Below are 22218 nucleotides of genomic sequence, written 5' to 3'. Positions count from 1 at the left end.
TCCCGAGGCGGCAGGTCTCGTGGAACGTCATAATCAAACTCTGAAAATTAGATTGTCCAAAATATGTAGAGAAAAAGGAGTCGATTGGATAGTAGCCTTACCAGTTGCGCTCTTTTACATGAGAATGGTAGCACATTCTCGAACAGGGCTATCCCCGTACGAGGTGATCTTCGGTAGACCACCAAATATGTGGGGGACGCCTATACCTCGCAAAATCACTGATGTTGACTGTAATATGCTGACAGATTACCTGGCTTCCTTGATGTCTGCACTACAATCTTGTCGTTCACAGGTATCCGCAGCTTTTCCCGACAATACTGAGGTGAAGCCCCATGACGTGGTTCCTGGGGACCTGGTTCTGGTCAGGAATTTTGACCGGAAGACCCAACTGGATCCTAGGCGGAAGTCACCGAAGTTGGTTCTACTCACTACAAGGACAGCCGTGAAAATCGAGGGACGGAAAGGGTGGTTGCACTCGAGTCATATCAAGAAATTTTATGGACTACCATCCAGTGTGAATACTCAACCCTGTATTCCCTCACAGACAGACTCAAAGCTCCCCTTGGCTGAATTAACAAAACCAGAACTTTACAAACTAAAATTGAGGTCTAGTAAGTCAGACAATTTGATTGTTTAAGTCCTCTCCAAGGTGAATCGGTTGAATTTGTCTCTGACATGTATCCTCTAGACCGGAATAGAGAAAGAAATCATCAGATGCAGCTCAAGAAGCATGCGTATTGTAAATCATTTCGTAGTCACTGCACAGTAACATTATTAATTTTGTTTTTCTAAGTCTTCTGATCATCATTGTCAGCATACTATTGCACATGTATTGCCCTATTCCTAAGCGTGCTTACAATATAACTGCAGAACATTCTTTTAGTGAATTACCTCCGCATGAGTTGTCCTATAGATTTGCGATGCGCAACAACACATTCATTAGTATGTTACATCATTCCCATCAAACCAGCAATGCCACAAATTGTTGGATATGTGGCCGACTCCCTCCCTATCAGAACTATAAGGGAGTTTTGCCCCTCTTTCCCTATCCGTTCACACACAATGGCTCCTGTGGAGCATGGTTTAGTTTGATTAATTCCCTAGATTCAAATTCCGCAGTTTATCAAGACAACTGGGTATGGGGAAACCTGAACTTAGTTTTGCTTAAAGTCTGCTACCCTAACAAGGAGGGACTTCCCAAAAGAACAGGAACTGATCTAGAAAATGAAGTATATGGATTAGGTAATTTTACACTTAACCTCGTGATCCTGAACGTTGAATCTGAAGCTACACCAATCTTGCCCGCCATGTCAGTATTCCCAGTAAAAGGGGAATTATGTGTAAGAAAGAATGGTTCCATACACATGGGCCATAGTAAATGCACCACTATAATAAAATTCAGTGATCAAGGCAAGTCTACATTCAGAGCTTCTCGCCATTCCTACTTTATATGTGGCCAGACCGCATATATACGTCTACCTCTAGATTGGGATGGTACCTGTTACATAGCATTCCTTCTGCCACCTGTTTTCCTAGCTCCTCCTGATTATCATAGAAATACCCATTTAGTACACAATAGACAGCAGAGAGATCTCCCAATTGTCCATTACACTGAAACAGCATGGGAAAAATACACAGATTTCAATAAAGGTTTCTTTCCCTATATAGGTACAGTCACTAATAGTAAGCTGATACGTAGATTAACCAGAACCCTTGAAGCAGTAGTGAACGAAACTATTTCCGCCTTAGGCAATTTAACAGAAGAGCAGTCTGCTATGCGGATTGTTGTGCTTCAAAATCGTCTTGTCCTTGACGTCATCCTGGCCGATAGGGGCGGAGCTTGTAGGGTCATCGGATCAAGTTGCTGCATTTTCATACCAGAAAATTCGCCGTCAGTATATAAAGCCATAACTCGCCTTCATAAGATTGTAAGCCAGATACACCAGAGTCCAGGCACCTGGACTTGGTCCGGTTGGTTCTGGGGCGTGTTGTCAGCCTGGGGATGGAGAATCCTATCCTTCCTAGGTATTGGCTTTCTCATACTATTCAGTTGCTGCTTATGTCTACAATGTGGGCCAGCGATTTGTGGTCTGTGTGCCACCTCGTGTATCCCACATCCAAGTTTTCGTTCGAGATCCCGGAAGAAGAAAGAAGAACAAATGATGCTATATGAACAGATCGATGGATTGATGAAGATCGATATCTCCTGAGGGTCCGTAGGGGACAAGGAGGGAATGAGGAAATATGAATTTTGTGATCAGTTATGTCCCCTATCGTAGACCCCAACGGCTCCATGTGCATGCTATAAGTACATGTATGTTCCCTCCTGCTCCAGTTTTGAAGACGCAAATATATGTGCGTCCACCGTCAACATGTCCTCTTTCAGAACCACCATGAATGGGTCAGATATTCCATTCCTAAGTATGAAAGGCCACCGACTTTATGTGGTTCACTTTCCACATTTTACAGATTCAGGCGAGTAGGCCCGAATTCTGTCATCAAGCCTCTTTCTGCCTTCTGCCTCTGAAAGCTCCAGTCTGAGCCTGCATCTGTATCCATGAACTTTGTCCTACTCCCTGCGCGGCTAACGGTGCCTGATCCAGCCTGTCGCCTGCCAAAAACTGTATTTCACCTTCAAGATTATCTCCTCCGCTCCTCATCCGATGCATTCCTGTCTAGTAGTTTAGGTAAACATTCCTCCAGCTACCGTGCACAGGGCCAGGCCTCGCTGTCCTCATGCAAGTAATTCATAGTCCCGTTACCATGGAATATTCCTACCCCCTCGCATCTAGTGTAGACACTTAGACGCTTGTACACGCACTAACAGTCAGTATAGAATAGATTCTATCCTAGAGACCTCTCCTTTTGGATAACACAGTTCTTTAAACATAGGATATTAGATATGATTTGGGATTAGGTTGACACTACCCCCAGACTTCTGTCTCCACATGTAGAGCTAAATGTCAAGTCCCCTTCACCCTCTAGTTGCACGTCAATCACACGTCATGCGGCTGCGCGCGCATCTCTGCCAAATATTTCTGCTGACATTGCAGGATTCTCTTATGGATCCACCCACTTGTGACATCATGTATGATGACGTTTATTAAATTACGCCCATATGACCGCCTCTATTAGCTACGTATGCACCTTTTATCTACCCTATCAGCTGTTACGCCTCTTGCATCTGTTTCACTGTAATGTATTTTCTATAAAACTGCTTATCTGTCAATAATGTATGCCCTTCCTTCCTGAACTTTCGTGGTGATGGAATAGAATGCCTACAATTCGAATTGTATTCCTTTGTATAGGAATAAAGCCTTTTAAAACCTCTAATACCACGGATTCTGCCTCTTATATTTACTGAGTTATTCTTAATAGACTTTACCGCATAAAAAATAGTACCGGTAATGAAATATTTACCACAAGGCGCTGGGGGGGGGGGGGGGGGGGGGGGGGTCAGTGCTCGAAGAGCCAGGACTTGAGCTGTCTTCTGAAGGAGAGGTGATCAGGTATAGCGCGAAGGTGGCTGGGCAGAGAGTTCCAGGTCTTCGCTGCCAGGAAAGAGAAGGATCTTCCTCCGGCGGTGGCTTTGCGGATGCGGGGTACGGCTGCCAGGGCCTGTCCGGTAGAGCGTAGAGTGTGCGGAGGAGTGTAGAAGGAGACGCGGTTGTTGATGAGTTTGGGTCCGAGGTTGTGAAGGGCTTTGTGTGCGTGGGTGAGGAGTCTGAAGGTGATCCTCTTGTTGACTGGGAGCCAATGGAGTCTCTTCAGGTGTCCGGAGATGTGGTGGTGGCGGGGTATGTCCAGGATGAGTCGTGCGGCAGCGTTCTGGATCCGCTGAAGTTTCCTCTGCAGCTTGGTGGTGATGCCGGCATACAGAGTGTTCCCGTAGTCCAAGCGGCTGGTGACGAGGGCGTGGGTGACGGTCTTCCTGGTGTCGGTGGGGATCCAGTGGAAGATTTTGCGGAGCATGCGGAGGGTGTTGAAGCATGCCGAGGTCCCCGAGTTAACCTGTCTGGTCATGGAGAGGGATGAGTCCAGGATGAAGCCGAGGTTGCATGCGTGGTCGGTGGGTTGGGGAGTGCTGCCTAGGGCGGGGGGGCCACCAGGAGTCGTCCCATGCGGTGGGAGTAGGGCCGAGGATGAGGACCTCCGTCTGATCTGTGTTCAGTTTCAGCCGGCTGTCTGTCATCCAGTTCGCTACTTCCTTCATGCCGTCAAGTAGTCTGGTCCTTGCTGAGGTGGGGTTGTCGGTGAGGGATAAGATGAGCTGGGTGTCGTCGGCGTAGGATATGAGGTCGAGTCTGTGTTTGCGTGCGATGTTCGCCAGGGGGGGGGGTCATGTAGACGTTGAAGAGAGTGGGGCTGAGGGAGGATCCTTGAGGTACGCCGCAGATGATCTCCGTGGCTGTGGATCTGAAGGGGGGCAGGCGGACTGAGTCCTTCCGGAGAGGAGGGAGACGATCCATTTCAGGGCCTTGCCTCTGATGCCGGCGTTGCTGAGGCGGCGTATCAGGGTGCGGTGGCAGACCGTGTCGAAGGCTGCAGAGGTCCAGGAGTATGAGGGCCACGGTTTCTCCCTTGTCGGTCAGGGCTCTGATGTCGTCCGTGGCTGCGATGAGGGCGGTTTCGGTGCTGTGGTTGGCCCTGAAACCGAACCGTGTGGGGTCGAGGGAGTCGTTGGTGTCCAGGGCACTGGTGAGTTGAGCGTTGACGATTTTCTCAATCACTTTGGCGGGGAACGGTAGGAGAGAGATGGGACGGAAGTTTAAGTTCGGCGGGGTCTGCTGTGGGTTTCTTCAAGAGGGCGTTGAGCTCTGCGTGTTTCCAGCTCTCCGGGAAGGTGGCGGTGGTGAGGGAGGCGTGGATGACGTCTCGGAGGTGCGGTGCGATGATGTTGTCGGCCTTGTTGTAGATGTGGTGCGGGCAGGGGTCCGATGGGGATCCGGAGTGGATCGAGTTCATGACGCGGGTGGTCTCCTCTGTGGTGGTTGGGCTCCAGGTGAGGATGGTGGTGATGTCGGTGGCGGGTTCCGGGGGGGGGGGGGGGGGCGGGGGGTTCGCGTTGGTGGTCGTGAAGCTGTTGTATATATCGGTGATCTTGTGGTGGAAGAAGGTTGCGAGGGAGTCGCAGAGGTCTTTTGAGGGAGGGATGGGGTTTTCTGAGTCCGGGTTGGAGAGCTCTTTGACGATACCAAATAGTTCCTTGCTGTTGTGGGCGTTGTTGTCAAGTCTGTTCCGGTAGGCTGTTTTTCGTGCGGCGCGGAGGTGTTGGTGCACCTTGGAGCACAACAATACACCATCTACCTAGGACACTATCAGACCATGCCCCAGTCCTGCTAACACTGACTATACCTGACAACCCGCCAAAATCAGCCTGTTGGAGACTTCTACCACATGCCTACACAGACACCATATTTACAGAAGAGATCAGAGGAGACATAATAGAATATCTTTCCATTATCGCTGGCTCACTACAGGCACAAGCCCCACTATGGGAAGCATTTAAAGCCGTGATCCCATGGGAAATGCCTCTCGAGGCAGGCAGGGGTGCGAAGTTCCATCAGACAAACACTTAGCAAGCAGGAGACAAATATTAGAGATCTGGAGTCACAATACTATAGCACTGGGGATATACAAAGTTTGGGAGACATGAGAGCCAAAATATCAGAATACGAAGAGGAAGCCAATAGACAAGTTAAATTCCTAGGGAAATATGCTCAAGCACGCAGATACGGTGAGGGCGATAGACCAGGCTGTATGCTAGCCAATACCCTACGCGCACACATCTCTGAACTGTTTATCACAGATATCCTAGATGATAATCTTGAGTTGGTTAGAGGTCCCCAGGGTATAGCGGAACAATTTACAAAACATTACTCCGCACTCTACAAATCCTCCTCACAGACTACTCCTGAGCAGTTTCAGTCATATTTAGATTCCCTTGGACTGCTGTGGTTGGCCAGAGGCCACAGAACCCTTCACGGTGGAGGATATTACCCAGGTAATAAACAGCCTTCCCTCAGGCAAGGCACCGGGTTCAGACAGTCGAAAAGCAGCATTCTATAAGACATACGCCGACTTGATGGCGCCTCATCTTTTGACATTATACGAGGAGGTACAGGGGCTAGGGATTTTTCCGCCTACAATGAGAGAAGCTATACTATTGTCACTGCTAAAACAGGGAAAACCCACCAATGACAGATTCATATTGTCCCCTCTCATTGTTAAATATTGACACAAAAATGTATGCTCAACTGTTGGCCAACCGCTTACAACCATTGTTGCCATTTATTGCTAGGCCAGACCTATCCGGCTTTATTTCGGGCAGGTCGACATCACTTATACGTACATTTTTCACAATACACCATTATTTAAACCCTCATTAGCGGCGCTCCTTGACACCACGAAGGCCTTCGATTCACTCGAATGGGAGTATTTATTCACTATACTTACAAGACTGGGATTCTGCCCAACTTTCAGAAGTCCGATAAAACTATTCTATTCCTCACCTACTGCAAGACTTTGGTTAAACTGTCTGATCTCACCCCCATTGTCCGAGGTACGAGACAGGGCTGTCCCCTATCCCCTTTACTTTTCGCGATTGCCATGAAACTGCTAGCTGCGGAGCTACGACAACATCATGAGGCAAGAGGTCTAGGATTTACCACTCACTGCATCATCTCGCTATATGCGGATGACCCTATATATTAACCTTGCGGAAAATCTCAATCCAGTCATATGTGAGATCCTAAAATTTGGGGGGTTGTCCGGCATTCAGATCAATTGGTCTTAATCTGTTACGTTTCCATTAACTGCAAGTACCTTGCCCTATCCATTAGATTATCCTCTCCAAAGGGCTACCGGTCGGGTCCGCTATTAAGGGATTTGGCTTTGCTAGACTACACAGGAACTCTGGAATGAGAACTATTGCAGAGCAGTGACTTGGCTAGAGAACAAAATTAAGATCTGGTCCAGTCTCCCACTATCTCTGGCTGGGCGTATAGCAATTGCTAAAATGCTTGTCCTTTCCAAGTTTCTATATTTATTCATAAATCTCCCCCTCCCACTCATGAAAGCCTTCTATAAAACTATGCGATATTTGATGGTATTCCTGGTGTGGGCAGGCAAACAAGCCAGGGTATTATGAGGAACTCCTGATCTTCCCCTTAGCTCAAGGCGGACTGGGAGAGCCAGACATCCTGCTATATGCATACTGTGCACAAGCCCAATTCTTACATCACTGTATTCATCCCACACCCTTTCAACCGCATGTGGCGGTCGAGACAGATAGAACATCTCCAATTCCACTCCAGGTTGCGCTATTTCAGCCATACAAGTGTCCCCGGGACAAAATTGACCCGGTTGAGACGCTAAGGTGGAGTTGGGAAGGGCTGCGAAAAAGAGCAAATTTGGCGGTCCTATACGCCCCTTCGATTTTGATGGTGCAGAACCCCCAGATGCCACCAATGGAAGATAAAGGGAATGTAATGTTGGCCACTACGTTGAGTATGAACAAATTCGCAGACCTCTACCCAGAAGGAACATTCCAACCTTCCCCCTGACGAAGAACACGGTGTGTCATTTACTTTCTCTGGGTTGTTTTTGTATTACCGAGTAAGGGCAACCTGCTGCCAACTGCACGCTTCTTCCGACAATCAGCCACCTACACTGCATGCCTTAGAGCAATTGCTGACTAACCAGTCACCACACAGACTGATCACGATGCTGTATAGTTATATGCAAACTTCAGCTGCAGTGGTAGAGCCCAAAGTACTACTGCTCTGGAACACGCAATTAAATACCCAAATCTCAGTAGAGCACTGGAAATATTGCTGTGGCCAATTAAAGATGTTATCCCCTAATTACAAATTGCGTTTGAGCCATTTTAAATATTTGCATAGATTTTATCGTACCCCCCTCACAGCTGCACTGCAAGGGTCTGAGGCCAACTGTTAACTGCCGGAGATGTAGGGCGGAATCAGCAACCTTCTTACATGTTGCTTGGTAATGTCCTATTGCAAAGCATTGGGCAGACATATTTCACATGATCGGGGAAGTCCTGAATACACTAACGACACCCAATCCCTTGAAAGGATTTTTGAGATTTGTAAAGGGAACTCCTGCAAACCTTCGGAAATTACATGCCATGCTATGCTATTGTTATTAACTAAACGCAGAGTAGCCATTCATCGGAGAAAACCAAGAGCCCCCTCAGCTAAGGTATGGCTACGCGACGTTATGTATTGTCAAACTCAGCTCTCGCTATTTTGCGAACTCATGCCCACAACATCCAGACCCAAAAACATTTGGAGCCCTATAGTGTAGTGGTTACAAATAAACCAATCTGACGACCCAGATACAGTCTCACTTGCTACAGGTACTATCAGCACAAGCCCCCCAACTTGTATAAATAAATTGACATGTATGCTGTAACAAATGTATTTAAAATTGTGGTAAGCTACATGCTATGGATGTTCGTAAGATTAGACCTGCTATTATAGTGATGGAATGCATATCGTGGTTTCTCTTGAATGATCGATTCGACTTTCTCAAGGTTTTTTAACTGTTAAGTTTATGTAAGCGAATAGATGTTATGTACACTATGCATAAATGAGCTATCCTTTAAGTGCCATATTTTGAGAAAATGCAAATAAATTGCTAAAAAATAAATTAAAAACTCTAGTGTCCTGGCTGAGCGGCTGCTCGCCAGCTGCCACTACCAGACTTGTTTCTGGGTCGAGAGCCTGGCGCTCTCGGGGTCCTGAAACAAAACACATCCTGAGACGAGGTGCCAAGCCTCCTTCCCCAGGATCGGCAGGGTCTACGAAGGGGAATCTTCAAAGGCTTGCCACCTTTGTGAGCTGCCCCAGCCATTTTCTGCTCTCAGCAACTGGACTCCACCAGTTCTGACCCTCAATCTGGGCGGGAAAAATCGGCGGGAAAACCAAGTGAGGAAGAGAGGCATGTCCACCTTTGCCAACCCCACCCCTCAGGTGGGGGGGAGGCGTGGTGAAGCACAACTTTCAGTCCCCGCTATCTTGCAGATGGGGGACCCAGCACCCCTGCTCCCAGTGGAGGGTGGCATAATAGGGGGTGTACACACACCAAGGAAGACACCCATTGGTCCAGACCTGGACCTACCTGTAACACCCCTAAATCTAGTATTTAGGGGCAACCCCGAATCTTGCCTCCGCAGACAAGAACAAGCATTGGCATACCAAATAGGTCTCGCCTTCGGAACCTTGTAAGTATTTAGTTATGCAGTACAATATCCTTGGTGCAACCACATCAACTGTTGCATGGCTAAACCCTTACAAGGTCCCAAAGGTGAGACCTATTGGCTATGCCAATCCTTGTTCAATTAGTTTCCAGGTAAGATCCTTCAGGGAGAGTGGGTCATGCTCCCAAAAATGAATCCACACAACACCTCGTGTAGGGAGCCACCAACCCTGCAGGGCAGCTACAGCAGGAACAGAGCATCCTGACAACTTGCAATCACAAAGGTAAATCTGATGAAGCACAGCTAGAATTTCAACGTGCTTTGTCACAGGGCAGCAACTATTTCTTCATTCTCTGACGCGTTTTGACAAAATGTCTTAATCATTGAGAAGCGCTGCAGCTGTTAGTGATGGGCTCACGCTGATCGTAGTCCCAGGGTCCTCAATTGACCAGAATGCACCACAAACAGATTTCAAGCATTAGTTAAGAGTTTGAATGTAAAGTTAGTAATTTATCACAGTCCAATGATTTACCCATTTGCATTATAAACTCCATTCACAATTATAATTTTTTCTTTGTGGCGCTTTTAAAATTGTATAAGGGAGTTGAACCATTGCCAGCTTCCATCCCCATTTCGAGTCTGCCATTTTTTTTTTTTATTATTACGATCGCATTCACTATGCGATCATTTCGTTTAGTATTTAAAAGGAGTTTACCATTGCCGGCTTACATCTGTATTTCAAGTCCATTATGTAATTTTATGGTTACATTCAGCATTTTTTTGTAGGCACGTCTCTACTGGAACCTGGTTACCCAGCCCTCAGTTCAGCAGCTCTGTATGTTATGCCACATCCTCTCAGACCGCTAACTTGAAAAGTAACCATGTTTTGTTTTAATGAAAGATTGTGTTTAATGCCATAATAACGTAGTTTTGGGGATCGGCTTCTTTTGGGTTTCTTGTCCTGGGCTGAGCTTATTGTGGGATTGTTTTTACAAACTCTTGTTCATGTCAATTTAGTTAACAGGTCTGCGGTCCACAAGGTATACCCATCCTTTCATTCCTCTCCTGTGGCCCTCCTCACCCCTAGACCGTGACCGCATTAAGAACCGAACCGGTCCATGAGTACGACTAACCAACGTACTTGTGCAGTTGTGCTACGTTTATTCAAGCACAGTAACAGCAATATCTTCCACAGTAGGAACGGTCGATATACCCTTTGAGTAGGAAGTCAAGCAGGCCACATGCATGCTTCATATTTCTAACATGAATTGTGTTCACAATACCCCTTCAATTAATTGTGACCACAATAAGCCTCTCCGCATTGTTGTACACGTTCCAAGAGAAACGTGACATAACTGTTTCTGTGGTGCAATTGGTTAGCACATTCGGATCTTAACCAAAAGGTTGGTGGTTCGAGCCAAACCAGGAATAGTGTTGACTTTTTTTTTTATATGATATAAAAGATTGGATTTGTTTATGGGTTAGAAACTTATTTTATGTGCCACAAAATGGATTCACATTTTAACTTCTAAAAATTATGTTTTGCTAAAATAAGGAGGATTTATTCTGTGTTGGGGAAAGAGATATTATATTAAATAAAAGCAGGGCACCTGGCGAAGACTGCATGCATACCTGCAAATAAGATTATCTGAATTGCATTGTTGATTATATTTAGTTCATACATTACGATTTATACGCATCTGTGCCAATACACCCAAATTCAGGCTGGAGACTCCCAATACTTTAAGCAAGGGTTCACCAAAGTCGGCCCTGAAGGCTGGATCCATGTGCGATTTTTACCATATCCTCATATATGTAGTTACCTTAAATCTGGCATGGATCAAGACTCCCCCGGTCAGACTTTGGCAAACCCGGCTTTAGCCAAAAATTGCTTTATTTTAGCGATCACTTTATTTTAGCGGTCTCAACCTGCGAGTTTCGAGAGGAGCATTCGACAACAGGCTTCTTTCTGAGTGCATGGTGGCCGCTGTCTCTCCCAGACTGCCCTAAGTGCTGCAGCCGCCCAGTGGGAGCAGCGAGCCTCCAACTCAGGGAGTCCCTTCTTTGAGGGTGAGAAGAGCAAATCGGTGGGGATGGAGTACGGATGTTAGTGTATTCAAATATCTTTTGAGAGGTCTTGTTTTCAGACTTGTGCCCTACTGTCGTCCACCCCCCTCCCTCCCAAAGTCCCATCTGTTTTGCTTCCCACATCCCCTGCTGTCCATTTGGTTTTCACCTGCCCCAGGTATCTTTTATTGGGAGTTTCCTTTCCTCACGCCACCCTTGCGTAACGCCTGTGCATGCAGCTTTATAAAGTTAACGAAGGATCGATCATATAGAAGACTGTCTGGGATGTGCAATTTCAGCCCTGGGTTCCTAGTGGTGCACTAAACGTAAAAACATTTAAATCCAGTATTTGTAAAGCGCACAGCTACCTGTAGGCATCCCAGCGCTGGGGGCCATCGGGAAGATTAAGCGAGTTATTGCCCAGAGTCACATGGTGCTGGACTGACCTGCCGCCGGTGCCGGGGATCGAACCTTGATCCCCAGCGTCCGTTGCCCTGGCCGCTGCGCCACACCTCTTCCCTTGACTACTGTCACAGTGAATAAACGCCACACATCGCAAACTGGGCTGCTAATGGTGCCGTGGCTGACTGGGTGTAGGGAACCCAGCCTAACCCACGTGTTTGAAAATGAGGGCCTTGCAAATCAGGAGCAAGGCATACCACTTTTATTTATACAACACCGGGGCAGTAGAATGGCTATACTTATTTAAACAGTGTTACGACCCGGCTAAAGACATCTGAAAATTGCAAAAAACCCTTTCATTATTCGAAACACTAGCCACAGCGGAGGTTGTGGTGTGCAAATACTGCCGAAATAAATTGGGATGGCTAGAGAATGTAGAGGACATACAACATTTGCGATACACATACTGACCATTCATAAAGAACTTAGGCTAATGCTGGTAGGAAGACGTGGAGAGTTAAATGCTCACCTTTGATGCATGGTAGATTTGGAGATTAAAAATTTGAAGTTTGTTAAGACTAATTCAGGCTTCAATGATTAACCCTTCTGAGGCTGGTAAATGCGTGCAACGCATTAGTAAAAGTAACAGTCCTGTAAGTTAGAGCGCTTATTTTTGATTAAGTGTGTTACGAAGTGCTACACAGAATTATGTTGCATATTCTGTCATTCATTTTAAAACACAATTTGAAACACAAAAAAACGAGAATGTCACATTCGTCCTCAAAATACCGTCGCTGCATGCCGATCCCCCAAAAAAGTCCCCAGTGTGTCACGCCGCCAGTGAAGCATCCAGTCCTCGCGTGCATACAGTCTGTCCATCCACGTGCACGCTTTGGAATCCGTATGGATTCCAAAAGGCCCTCGCATGGCGAGCGCAGCGCATGCGTGCTGCCGAACGCCAGGCGAGACCTAAAAAGAACCGTAGAACCGTGCTGAAGGAGGACGACAACTGACATGGCCCCAGCCCGACTGGCTTGTCCTGACCTCGACCGACTACAGCAAAATCCTGATGTGTCCTGCAGCCAGAAGCCCCCAAGAACCCGGAGGACCTGTCCTGCCTTCCCAAACCAGACGGTCTCCCGTGAGCACCGGATTAGCTCACCAACAGACTCTGGCTCTGGACAAATCTGTGAGTCTGCCCCACTCTGCACCCGACGTCGACGGCCCGAGTTAGAGTGGTCAAACACCATGAGGACTCCCCCCTGGAAATCCTGACCTGGAATCTGGTAATTTCTGACCTGCCTCATGACTCCAACCGACGCCTGCAGCCCCTTTCTGGATGATCCCCCCCCAAATCGGAGCTGGTAAGAAAAACCAGATTCCAAAAGACACCCCTTGTGAGAAGTTGGCCTGATATATGATGAGGCCTACCAATACTGCACAAACAAAAACGAAAAGTTTCTTACCTGTCGGTGTAGTTTTGCAGCTTGAAGATCTTTCTGGATTCACTATGCTGTGCATTATTCCGCGATCTTGTGGTTGGGTCCGGATTCGTAGTCTTTTCTTTGTTTTTTTTTTTTTTTTTGTAGCCCAGGTGGGCGTCGACGTCCACCATTTGGTGCACCTCCCGTGACGTCGTCGTGCTTCCTGCGGAAGTCCCACCTTTGGGGCGCCATCTTCGGGTTCTTTTTTCCCTGTTTTTTTTTTTTTTTTTTAACCCTAGGCGATTGATTAATCCTTTTGTCCATATTTCTGTACGTTTCCACTTCTTTGATCCTATCCATTTCACCCCCTCTTCCTCCAGCCTCATCTTCCTGGCGGAGGTGGGTGGGTTCGCTAGTGAATCCAGAAAGATCTTCAAGCTGCAAAACTACACCGACAGGTAAGAAACTTTTCGTTTTGCAGCGTGAATCTTTCTGGATTCACTATGCTGTGCATAGACTTTGTAGCGGTTTTCCTATTTTTGTGGTGGCTGGGTGGAAGATGATCGCTGGTCGTTGAAAATGTGTTGTAGCACCTTCTGTCCGACCTGTGCTTCCTTATTCATTTGAATGTCCACGCAGTAGTGCTTTGTGAACGTGTGCACAGATGCCCAAGTTGCTGCGAGACAAATGTCTTGGATGGGCGTGTTTGCCAGGAAGGCAACTGTGGCCCCCTTCTTCCTTGTGGAGTGAGCTTGGGGCCCCTCCGTTAGCTCCTGTCCAGCCTGTTTGTGACAGAATTGAATAGTGAGGGCAATCCACCTAGCGATGGTGCCCTTGGTCACTGGTCTACCCATGAAGCTAGTAGCAAAGGACACAAACAGCTGCTTCGACTTCCTGAGTTCCTTGGTTCTTTCAATGTAGTGCATCACCGCTCTTCTGGCATCGAGGGTGTGCAGGGCCTTTTCTGCGTTTGTAGTCGGGTTTTGGAAGAAACTCGGTATCTGGATACTCTGATTCATGTGGAACGCCGACACTACCTTGGGCATGAAGTGTGGGTCCGTCCTCAGGACTACCCTGTCTTTGTGAATTTGAATGTAGGGCTCCTGTAGCGTTAGTGCTTGAAGCTCGCTCACCCTGCGTAGTGAGGTTATGGCCACTAGAAAGGCAGTCTTCATCGTCAACATTTGTAGAGTAGCCTTGTGAATGGGTTCAAACGGCGCCTTCATGAGCTCCGTCAGAACCACGTTTAAATTCCATGCCGGCGGCGGCAACCTTTTCGGGGGTGCCATTCTTTTGGCTCCCTCCATGAATCTCTTCACCACCTGCGAGGTGAAGAAACTTCCACCCTTCTCACCTCTGGTGTAGGCAACGATCGCTGCTAGGTGTACCCTTAGGGAGCTCGAGCAGAGGTTACTCTTTAGAAGGTGTGTGAGGTACCTCAGCACAGTTGAGTCTCTTGTCATTCTGTTTTGCAGGCCCTTTTTCCTGCACCACACCGTGAATCTCTTCCACTTTGCGCTGTAGCACTTTCTTGTAGTAGGTTTCCTTGCCTCCCGTAGCACTCGCATAGTGCTCTGAGGTAACCTTAGGTGTGCGAACTCTAGGTCTTCAGGAGCCATGCTGCTAGGTTGAGGGTCTCTGGCTCTGGGTGCAGGACCTCCCCGTTTTGCATTGAGAGCAGGTCTTTTCTCCTCTCGAACCTGTACGGATTGCCTTGCGCCATTTCTTGAATCTGTGAGAACCATGTCTGCCTCGCCCACTGTGGAGCCACCAGGATCAGAGTCATGTTGCTGGTTCTGCACTTGTCGAGCACTCTGTGCAACAGGGGTATCGGTGGAAAGGCGTAGGCAAATGTCCTCCACCAGCTTATCCATAGGGCATTTCCCTTGGATTGCTGATCTGGTTGCCTGGACGCGAAGCTTTGGCATTTTGCATTGTGGCGTGTTGCAAATAGGTCTATTGTGAGAGTCCCCCATCTCTGGAAGATTTTCTCCGTTTCCTGGCCATTGAGCTCCCACTCGTGCGATGCTGAGGTCTGTCTGCTCAGCCAGTCTGCCTCCACATTGTCCTTCCCTGGTAGGTGAATTGCCAGTAGATCTATCTTGAGAGGTATGGCCCATCTCCAAATCTCCTGAGCTAGGGATGAGAGGGGAAACGACTGTGTCCCCCCTCGTTTGTTGATGTAGAACATCGCCGTGGTGTTGTCTGTCTGTACCAACACCCTGTGGCCGAACAGGTGTCTCTGGAATGCCTTCAGGGCTAACAGTATCGTTTTCAACTCGAGGTAGTTGATGTGGCGGACCGCGTCTGCTGGAGCCCATAGACCCCTCACTCTGAGGTTGTCCATGTGCGCTCCCCATCCCTTTTGCGATGCGTCCGTGGTAATGGTCATTGTTGGGCTTGGTGGTGTCAGGCTTCTCCCCGTTGTTATGTTGTCTCTGTTCCACCAAGTTATCTCCTCCTGCACTGCGTGCGTAACAACCACTAGATCCTCCCAACTTCCGTTTGCTTGTGACCATTGCTGTTGCAGCCATTCCTGGAATGGTCTCATGTGCAGGCGTACATTCGGCACCAGCTGGATACAGGACGCCATCATCCCCATCATCTTGCTCACCGCCCTCACTGTCAGAGCTCGCCCCTTCTGGTAGAGCTGCGTCTCCTTCAGTAGAGCATCTGTCCTCCTGTCGCTGGGCACTACTGTACTGTTGAGGGAGTTGATCTTTGCCCCCAGGAAAATCTTTACCTGTTCCGGTTCCAGCGATGATTTTCCCCAGTGGATGGAAAATCCCAGATTTGTGAGGGTGTCCGTTACGCGTTTTGCGTGCCTCTCGCACTTCTCGCGTGAGCTTGCCTTGACCAGCCAGTCGTCCAAGTAGGGGTATACGTGTATTCCCTGCTTTCGTAGGTGTGCCGCTACCGCCGACAGGCATTTCGTAAAGACCCTTGGCGCAGATTTTAATCCGAAGGCCAGGGTTGTGAACTGGTAGTGTTCCTGTTCGATGTTGAATCTTAGAAGGCCCTTGTGCCTTCTGTTTATTGGGATGTGAAGGTAGGCATCCTTGAGGTCCACGGTGACCATGAAGTCCCCTTCTCTTATCTGTGGCAGTACCTCCTGCAGTGAAGTCATTTTGAACCTTTGCGTTCTGATGAACTTGTTTAGGTAACGGAGGTCCAGTATGGGTCTGAGGTCTCCGTCTACCTTCGGCACCACGAAGTAGTTTGAGTAGACCCCTATGTTGCGTTCCCTGAACGGCACCGTCTCTATGGCTCCCTTTTGTAGGAGTTTCCGCGTTTCTTCTCTGAGTATTGCCAGTTCTTGGGCCGATCTCTGCCTTCCCTTCGGCTTCCTGTTTGGAGGTCTTTTTTCCAAGTCTATGCAGTATCCGTACTGCACGATGTTCCGTATCCACTTGTCTGTGGTTATACGCCGCCACTCCTGAAGGTAGAACCTCAGCCTTCCGCCTACCGGTGACGTATGCTCGTAGGCTCTTGAATTTTCTCTTCCCCCTGATGACACTTTTTTGCGCCTCACCCTTGGGGACCTTACGAGGGTAGGCGTCTTCTTGCGTGCTGAGTCACTTCGAGGAGGGCTGATCGCCCCCTCTCCTCCTTTGGCCACGTCCGTTCCCTCTCCCGCGAAAGGACTGGCCCCGAGGTTGATATTGCCAGTTTTGCTTCTGCTGACTTTGTCCGTGACCTTCGCCCTGCTGACCTTGCTGGAACGCCTGGTGCGACGTCCCCTGTTGGCTTCCACCCCTACCGTAGGGTCTCCTCGAGGGATTTCCTTGTCTCATTCCCCTCAGCTGTAGGGCCCCCATGGACCTCGCTGTCTCGTTTTCCTTCTTGAGCTGGGTGAGCTTTTCGTCCACCGTTGCTCCGAACAGTGTCTCTCCGTTGAAGGGGGTGCCAAGGATGTTGTTCTGCACTTCCGGTTTGAATCCCGAGATTCTTAGCCATGCATGCCTCCTCTCTGTGACCCCTATGGCCATGAGTCTTGCTGAAGTCTCTGCCCCATCCAACGCCGTCTTTATACAGGAGTTGGCGATGTTCTTGCCTTCATCCACCAGGTGAGAGGCTCTCTGGCGGTATTCTTCGGGGAGGTGCTTTACTAGCTCCCCCATCTCATCCCAGTGTTGGTATTGGTGTCTATTGAGGAGTGCATTCGAATTCGCCATGCGCCAGTGCATTGCGGCGTTCCTCTCGACCTTTCTGCCTGTGAGGTCGATCCTCCTGCTCTCCTTATCCGGAGGTGGCCCCGAAGTTGCTGGAACGTTGGCCCTTCTCCTGGCCGTGGAGGCTATGATGGAGTCTGCGGTGACGCTACCCTTGATGTAAGGTGGGTCCAGGGAGGAGTGCTTATATTTCTTCTCTGTCCTGGGCGTGATCGACCGGCAGGTGGCAGGCTCCTTGAAGGCTTCTCTCCCCTGGTTCATCACGCTTTGTAGCATGGGGAGGAACTGACTCCTAGTCTGGATGGGGAGCAGTGTTTCGACGAGAAAATCGGCTTTCGGCCTCTCCTCGTCGAGTTTGACGCCGAAGGCCATTGCTGCGCTCTTCACCACCATATTGTATACCCCGATGTCGTCGGGTGGCGAAGGCCTCGAGGGGTACGTGTCCACGGCCTCCTCCGGGTTTTCGGTGTCGAGATCGTGCCATTCGACGTCGTTGCTGGTAGATGCCGCCGATTCGTAGAACGACTGTTGGTCTTCTTCCTCGGCTTCCTCCTCATAATAGGGCTCCTCTTCTTCCTCGAGATCCCTTGTCAGCCCTTCGGCGTCGAACTCGCCTTCGACCTCGACGACGTCCGCCGATGAATTCGTTGGAATCTTGAATTCCTTCATCCTGGCGTCGAACTCCTTCTTCCTTTGAAGGATGTTCTCCATTTCGGCCTCGAGCCGCCTCTTCTTTTTCTCCATTTCGGAGATGCTTTCGGCGTCGACCGCGGGTCTCTTCGATGAAACTTGCGTCGACGTCGAACGTTCTTTCTGCGTCGATCGGCCAGTTTCATGGGACGATTTCGACGACCCTTGCCTTTCGGCGTCTTTCTGCGCCAGGGAGTCCTTTTGTAAGGATCCGCTGGGCCTTTTGTCCGAAGTTCCCCCTTTGGACGTCGAAGTTTTCGGCGCCGGGGCTCCCTTCGTGGACCTTGACTCAGTTTTTCTCGAGTCACCCTCGTGTTTTCGAGGTGTCTTTTGATTTGCGCTCGACGATTCTCTTACCTCGTCTTCTTTTTTCTTGTCGGTCTCTACGACCGTGAAGTTTTCGGCTGTCTCGGCGACGTTGTCCTCGTCGTCCGTGTCGAGGCCCAGCTCGTAGAGTGTCGGGGGTTTCCCTTTGCCATCCATGTTGGCGTTGGCTCTTCTCTGCCTCTCTCTCACTCCGAGTGTCTTCGGCGCGAAGGCTGAGCAGGCGTTGCAGTCGATACTCAGGTGATCCACCGGTAGGCAGAGGTTGCAAACCGGATGCTGGTGTTTCTGCGCGAACTTGTGGTGGCAGTTTGGGCAGAACTTGAATGGCGTCTTGTCCATTTCGCTCAGGGTCTCTGAGCGTGCATTCTCCAAGGCTGTCGAAGAAAAAAGGTTCGCTGGTCCTCTTTCTTCGCGCTCCTGATGAAATCTGTTCTATTCCTGATGTCTTCTCTTGATTCTATCGATGAAACTCGCTTTTCTTCCTTCTTCCTCCGAGTGAATTTCTGGAGCTTCCCGATGACGATCCAGACCCAACGGCGGAAAAAAGAATCTGAAGATGGCGCCCCAAAGGTGGGACTTCCGCAGGAAGCACGACGACGTCACGGGAGGTGCACCAAATGGTGGACGTCGACGCCCACCTGGGCTACAAAAAAAAAAAAAAAAAAAAAGAAAAGACTACGAATCCGGACCCAACCACAAGATCGCGGAATAATGCACAGCATAGTGAATCCAGAAAGATTCACGCTGCAAAACCTAGCAAACCTTCCTCTACCAATTGCTACATTAGAACATCCTGATTTTCCTAGCACTGAGAGCGTGAAACGTTCGGATGGCACACTGGATCAGTGCCACCATCTGCTACGATCCCCACGTCACCATTTTGGTTACTGGCAAGGCTGATTGAGACTTCATCCATCCTGATAAACTCAGTACCATAGGGTAATAGTAATACCTGTTGTATACAATTCTTAGAAATGCCATAAGGGCATTATGAAGAACTACACAAAACCATTTTTTACCGTGTTACAATGTGTAAAGCTCTAAATGTCCCAGCTCTTTGTCAAACAAACAAATATTTTAAATGCACACTTACCACCATATCTAGGCCACATGGTGAAAAGCAGTTCCTAAAGCAGAACACCCAAATCCAAATAAATAAATATTCCCCTCACCACAACTCTGCCTCCTCAGAACTACTTTTTTCGATGCTAGAGACCAGGCGTCTACAACCAGTCAATCAAGAGCTCCTAATAGCTCCCAGGCACCTCCAAAGTAGCTCGCAACCTTGAGTTCATTTTTAAGTAAGCAGACTTAAGGTTAAGGGAAGGCTGTGTTTACTTTACATTATTATCAGCAGGCTGAAGATAGCAGAGCCTGATAATGAACAGTACTCAGTCAGATTTATAGGCCAGGCTGGGTCACAGAGGGGAAGAACGGAAGCACTGAAGTATTTAACTCCTAAATAAAAGTCCTTTTTGACCCAGTAGCTGAGGGTGACATCAAAATGATGTTAATGAATGCTTTTGAATGGGAGGTGTTAGAAAACCACACTCCCACACCGGAAGGGTGGTGGTGGGTCTTCCAGACATACACTGTGGTAGCTTGGCTCGAGTGGTCAGGGGTCAGGCACCGTGTTAAGCATACGTCATACCCACACAATAACCATGCGTGCATCCGTTCCAAAAACGACACTACACCTTAAAAATTATACTGAAAATATATCTCTATCTTCTTTTCTCTTAGTTGCTGATTAAATAAATAATACAATCACAGTACACAAGGCTTCTTCTTAAAAAGTGCAGGTCAAATAAATAGTAACACTTTACAGGTGCGATAAATAGGATCAGGTCAAATAAATAATGTGAAGCAATAAATACTGTGCAGGAATAAGTTAGCTCAGGACAATAAATACATCACAGGAATAACTTAGATAAATACAATAAATACAGTACCCTCAATAAATAATATCAGCCAACAATGACATTTGTAAAATCAGATCACATTTAAAATACTATGGGCTGATTTGGCCCAGTCACAGCTTGTGGTTAGATGGATGGCCTGAGGGGTATACTCCCTGGCTTGGACAAGGCTGAGGCCTAAACTGAGGTAGGTCAAGGGGGAATCTAGAGATCTGGCTCTCCCACACTACACAACCCCTCTGTATTAGTCTCAGCTCACCCCTGGCACAATCAAGCTGGTTCCAGCACCTCTCTAGCCCCTAGGATAGTCTCTCAGGGCTCCACAGGGCCTTAGGCGCCCTCTATTCCACTTACTGCCCTTTTTATGAAGAAGCTCCGACGCCGCTGGAGTCGTGTCGACGCCGTGAGGCGGTTCCGGTTCGATGTCGGCGGCCTCGGCTCGATGTCGACCTCCGGTTCGATGACGTCGGGCAGTCTTGGCTCGATGTCGACTTCCGCCGGCTCCGGTTCGATGACGTCGGGCGGCCTTGGCTCGATGTCGACTTCCGACGGCTCCGGAGTGCGATCTCCACTCCCGACCTCCGGTGCTCCTTTCCTCAGGTTCCGGCGACTCCGGAGTGCGACCTCCACTCCCGACCTCCGGCACGATTCTCTTCAGGTTCCGGCGACTCCGGAGTGCAATCTCCACTCCCGACCTCCGGCACGCTTCACCTCGGTCTCCGGCGACTCCGGAGGGCGGACTTCACTCCCCCGTCGACGCCGCTCACTCGACCTCGGGTGACTTCCTCCTCGACCTCTGGTACTCTCCACAACCTCCGTCGGCGCCCTCTCTCGACCTCTGGCGGCTCCGGGTACGACGTCTGCTTTCCAGTCAGCGCCGCTTCCCCACCTCGGGCTCCAGGTCTCTAGGCTTCTCGACGTCGGACTTCAGGTAGTTACCAGTAACCAGGTCAGGTACTTGCTGTTCTTTATTTTTAAGGCCTGTTCCTGCTGTCCAGGTCCTCAAGATGGTTTTTCTTGCTTTCTCCCACACAGGGCTCCAGGCTGGGCTCAGTCAGTAGGGACTAGTATCAAGGGTGGGTTTATGGACCCCACTCCAGGCACAAGTTTCCACCCCTGCTGCCTCACTCCTTCCTCCTTCAGGTTTCTGCTGCTCTCTCTTCACCAGTCAGGTGCCAACTGCCCGCTCCAACTGTCAACTCTGGCTTAGCTTCCCAACATTCCAAACCGCCTCCAACTGTCACAGGGTTCTGGAATGTTCTGGAAGGTGCTGGTAGGTTCCAGTGATGTCACAGGTGACAATGGGTGGCCACCATTTTGTGTTTCAGGCCCTCAGACAGAAGTTCCAGGGGTAGATAAAATGGCTCCCTGAATCTGCATCAATACTAAAAAGTCTGGTGGTTCCCAAAAAGGAAAAAATACTAACAGGGTTTGAGGCAAAAGTGGGACAAAATAAATAATGATGAGGAGGGACCACCCAAAGGGCTGACAGGTCTAACAGGAGGTAACTAAGATAAAAAGTTACCTTAATGATTAACTTTTCCTTTTAAATTTCTCCAATTTCAAAGTGTCGCATTTACAAGCAGCAGGCCCATGGCTTCCTGTGGCCAGTTGACACTGTACCAGATTTATAACTAAAAATAGCCTTTTTTTTTTTTAAATGTGAGAAATTTAAAGTAAAAATCAAATTTTCTATGAAACATTAAGGTTTTAATGTCTTTCTCCACTTTCAATCAAGCCAAATATGTCAATGTTTTATGGAGCATGTTTATTTAATTAAAATTTAAATCCCTTTTAAACAAATTTCTGTTAGAAATACGGCACCATGTCTATAGGCCACTGAGAGCAAGATGCTTTGTGTTTATAAATGTGACACTTAAAAATGAGAGAAGATGTAAATGATTAATTTTATGGATTCTATATAAACAAAGCTAACTTTTCAGCTTAATTTTCTCAATACAGTGCCATATCTATAAGTGAAAAATACAGCCTTT

The 22218-nt window shown here is 48.5% G+C and overlaps 1 protein-coding gene across 5 annotated transcripts in view; it reads right to left on the bottom strand.

Moving 5' to 3' along the window:
* TRAFD1 (TRAF-type zinc finger domain containing 1) overlaps positions 1-22218 on the bottom strand; it is a 282334-nt gene that overhangs the window by 161216 nt on the left and 98900 nt on the right. The window lies entirely within an intron of this gene.

Source organism: Triturus cristatus, chromosome 11, assembly GCF_964204655.1.
Source record: "Triturus cristatus chromosome 11, aTriCri1.1, whole genome shotgun sequence".
Lineage (NCBI taxonomy): Eukaryota > Metazoa > Chordata > Amphibia > Caudata > Salamandridae > Triturus > Triturus cristatus.
This window is presented reverse-complemented; position numbering and strand designations above follow the sequence as displayed.